The sequence below is a fragment of the Meleagris gallopavo genome, chromosome 16 (assembly GCF_000146605.3).
Source record: "Meleagris gallopavo isolate NT-WF06-2002-E0010 breed Aviagen turkey brand Nicholas breeding stock chromosome 16, Turkey_5.1, whole genome shotgun sequence".
In the NCBI taxonomy this organism is placed as follows: Eukaryota; Metazoa; Chordata; class Aves; order Galliformes; family Phasianidae; genus Meleagris; species Meleagris gallopavo.
Window position 1 is genome coordinate 13,216,108 of NC_015026.2, and position 4,657 is coordinate 13,220,764.

Consider the following 4,657-nt stretch of genomic DNA (forward strand, 5'->3'; position numbering starts at 1 on the left):
CTGGCTGTCAACCCTATTAGGGATGGGGCACCCACAGCTTCTCTGGGCAATCTGTTCCAGAGCCTCATAAGCCTCATACTAAAGAATTTCCTCCTTACACCTAATCCAAATCTATGCTCTTTACAGAGCAACATATGACTGAAGCTATCTTTAGGGGAAACTACAGTGATGCAAGTCATTACGGAGCAACTTTTATAGAAAAAAGATGGAAAATTTACCAGGGATATCACATTTGATAGATCATTCTGATATTTTAAACTAAATCCCAAATTCTAATTTACAGAAATAATCAATATCAACCCACACCATAGCACTCAGTAATTAAGATTTTGTAGAACTTAGCACTACACTTTCTGGAAAAATGATATTTTTACTATTCATCTATTCTGTTACAAAAATCAAAGATCATTTGGAATATAATTTGATATTTCAAATTTTTATGAGTAAGTTCTGTTTTATAAAATCAACAAGGAAATATTCATCATATACCAAATTCCATCTCTATTTTTTCAAGTTTCTTTTCTGTCCTGAGGCAGCTGCTTGTGAGGGCATAGATTAGTGTCAAACCAAGTGTTTCTGGTATTTCCCAGGCTGCAGTTCAAACTTTCAGAGGTCTTTTGCTCTCTACAGACTTTTGCATTTTTCATCCAACTTTTCCCTCAGTCATGGGTCAGTGAAATGTTAGAATTTCCCACGAGACAGAACTACTTGTTTCCAACCATATTCCTATTTTTTTGCATGTATATGAATGAGTGTACTGATTTCCCAGCTGTATTAATCCTGGCAAAATCATTGAGGTTTGTAGTGTTGGTGGCCCTATGTTTGAAATCCTTGAAGGGCCTTTGGATATAAAATCACAAAATGGCACAACTGTTAGGACCTCTGGGTCCATCTGCTCTATCCTCTCTGCTCAGGCACCTCGAACATGTTGCCCAAGATTATGCCCAGGCAGCTTTTGAAAATCTGCAGAGAGGGAGTCTTGACAACCTTTGTGGGCAAGCTGTTTTGGTACCTCATCCCCATAAGGATGTTATGTTCCAACTTTCACAGTTCATCTTGTTGTCTGTATGAAAAACTATGAATTAAGAAAATTTTTCTTGTTAGCAAAACTGCAGGCAGCAGTGGAGCTGGTATTGCAGGAACAGGCTGGCCAGGAAAGTGATGGAGTCTCTGGGTGTTTTCAGGAACAGGTAAAATGTGGCACTGAGAAACATGGTTTAGTGGGCATGGTGGTGATGTGTTGATGGTTGGACTGGATGATCTTAGAGGTTTTTTCTTTATTATTTTATGATTAGAGCAGGTGCCTGTTTCCCTGAGGTCCTGAGATCTTCATTATCCAGATTGTTTTAACAGGACATACCTGTTGACTTAGGGCTAGTGCATCCAGATTTTTTTCCCAGAGTATGAATAATAGGACAGAGAGAAATGGAGGCATACTCAAAAGCCAGGGAGTAGTTAAATATCTCAAACCATAGCAGGTGTAACTACTTTTTGAGGACAATTAAGGGAAGAATTATTTTCTTAGATGTTTAATTAAAAAAGGGAGGGGGAGGGGGGAAGTGAGGAAAGGAGAAGAAGGAAAAGACCAGAAACAGTAGCAATAAATGTAAGCACATAAATTTGTGCTACTATAATGTTGTTCAAGAGTACAGAAATTTCATATTCTATATTCTAGTTGCAGAGGAAGTTGTGTGTTTATATTTAATTTCTAGGAACCCAAGGGCAAAGCAAAGCAATTAAAATGTTGAAGACTTAAAAATAAATTCCAGGAGCTTCAAGTAAAATACCTTTAGCTGGTTAGTGGTACAATGCATCTTTAATGAGAAATAAATTAGGATTGCATTATTTCTTAGGAGGATAAGGGGAGCAATTAGATGTCGGCACTGATATTAGAGAGCTTAGAAATAATCAGTGTGAGGTGGAAACTTTTATACCACCTAATGTACAGATATGAACAGTAGTGAAACAAATAGTTCTGTGAAAGTCCTTTAGGATAAACATTGTTGTAAGAGTAGTTTTGTCATAGTTCCATCATTTTTTGGATATATTTAGATTCTTCCCTTTGATATGTATACAAGTCTCTATTTTTTCAAATCATTGATTTTCTTGAAGAGTTTTTCTAAAGCAAACTAATTTATATAAAAAGTTTAAGCTGTAGAATTTAGAATTAATTTTGAATGAGACACATTGGAAACCACTACCTCCTACATTTGTCCACAGCAAACAAAATTCTTTTAAAAACAAGGCTCAAAAACTCACATTAGGAAAAAAAACACACCTCAGTTAACCTATTGCAACAGTGTACCAAATGAAAAGAATAGGAAAAAAAATATTAATTTGACAGGTCAGTGGCATTTATGTTTGTAAATGAATTGAATTTTGTCAGTGCATTTAACGTCTGTGTTAAATTGCTATGCAGTGAAAAGGAACACTGTTTTCTCAACTGGTCTGTTTCAGCTTTCAAGTTGGGTCACAGTAACAAATAGCATTCTCCCTCTTTTTCTCTTGTTCTCTTTTTACTTGCTTTCTTCAAAAAGTAAGTATAGCAGAAATGCTGAGTCGTGGCCTGAAGCAGTGATGGAGCACCTGGTGGGAAGGCAGGGCCAGCTCAGGAAGCTCAGGTGCATGCAGTGCAATGCACTGAGTGAGGAAGGGTGGAACCAGGATCCCCCCCTTCCCAGCCCTCGCTTACAGGCTGGCAGTGGAGGTGAGGGGATCTCATTGGAGATCTCAGTGTACCTGAGGTTCTCCAAAGGTAAGCAGTTTTTCTTCCTTTGTTTCTGCATCCATGGCTGTAGCCTTTGGGCTTGTTCTCATTTGCTGCAGCCTAGGATTGTGCCACCCTGCTACTACTGCTGTACTTTCCATCACATTATAGCATTACAGTAATTGAAACTAATTATTACTGTGTTGAAACAGTGCACTCTTAAAGAACATACTTTTCATGAAGAAGCTTTCATTTCATGCTTTCATTTCATAGCTCTGCTCCTTCCACTGTTCTTTATGATGTTGTGTTGTAAAATTTTTTAAGGAGAATGTAAAGATCTGCAGTCTGAACAAAATATCCTGAAATGTGCTGAATAAGTACAGCAATCCCTGTTGTTGGAGACTTATTTTTGGTAATGAACCACTTCACTTTTAGTGCAGTAAAATAAAATAAATTGGAATTACATTTTATAGTCACCATATTCCTTAAAAACAATAACAAACAAGTCATAGTAGGGAGAACTGCAGTCTTCAAAGCTCATGGGCTACTTTATTCTTCTCCAGGTGAACCTCATATTGCTCTGACGATTAAAGTTTCGTAAGAAGTCATAACTGCTATCTTGTGAGTTTAAGTAGGCACGCCTTAGATCACCCTGTTTTATTACTGAAGTTTGTGCATACTGAAAAGGGCCCGAGGGGATCTATGGAGCTGGGAGAAGGAAGTCTGCCCTGGTTTGTACACTGTGCATATTATGGCAGTGGGGGAGCTCACCTTCAGGCTATATTAACCAGCCTTTATATAGTTGTTAACAGTGAAAATTAGTCAATGTTGCATTGCTGTGACTATTCACATTTGACAGATGCTGAAGAGCAGCCACTCGCCAGCAGAGAACTAACCAGATAGCCTTTGGAGTAGCTAGCGTCCCTTAGGAGCAGCAGGGTGGGACTGCTGCCAGCTTCCAGCCAAGTGGGCAGCCAGTAGCATGTAAGGGAGTCTTTCCTGTTCTGTTTCATCTCCTTGCTGCACCCTTGTGTTCATTGCTAGCCTTCCAGCTGCATGGAAGGGGAGGCCACAAGGTGACAGCTTAGGTCCCAGGCTGTTGACTTTTATCTAGCCTTACTGCATAGAGTCTCACTCATCCTATCTTGGATTTAAACATAATTGTGAGATAAGCCCACAAGGTGTGGGATTGCCTGAAGGGAGACAGTAGTACAGAATGTGGAGTCAGGCACTTTATGGACCGCATGTGCAATGTTTGTATCGGCTTCTCTTCTGCTCCTACTGTGGTGGAATCCAGCAGTGCGACCTGCTGGGGGTGCTGACTGCTTTTTCCAGCTTGGTTTAAAAAAAAAGAAAAAAAGATAGAAGAGTTGTCCTTATGCCCTGTGTCCTGTTAGTGCCCTCTTGGCTTCAGTGCTTGTAGTGTGCTGGATGAGCCATATTTGTCTATGGTAATATTAGCTTTGTTTGATGTGTATCTGAACACAAGTCATTGGTTTCCTAGCAGGTTTGCTGTTGGTCCCATTATTTCCTGGACAGGAAAGTTGCCATATTTAGGACTGGTGATTTTGTTTCTCTGACCAGTATGAGATAGCTTTCTATATACCTATGCTTTTTCTTATATGGAACTGGGAGAGAAAGATTTGCATATGCACAGATAATTCCATTGCCTATTCATTTAACAAGACTATGCCTTTCTAAACAATGTTTGAGAAAGATAGGCATACATTTGGAAGAGGGATGTTTCAATTGCTGGGTACCCAAAAGTGAAATAACAACACTATCATTTTAACTAGGGTGAGGCTTTAATGGGTCTCCTGGTGAAGAAAAAACTGATGATTAGTAGAAATGTACTAAACTATCTGCATTTGACAAATGGCTAATGGAAGAAATTAATTCTAGAGAAATGAATGAAAATGTCAATTAAAAATAAGTAATGCTGTGAATTAA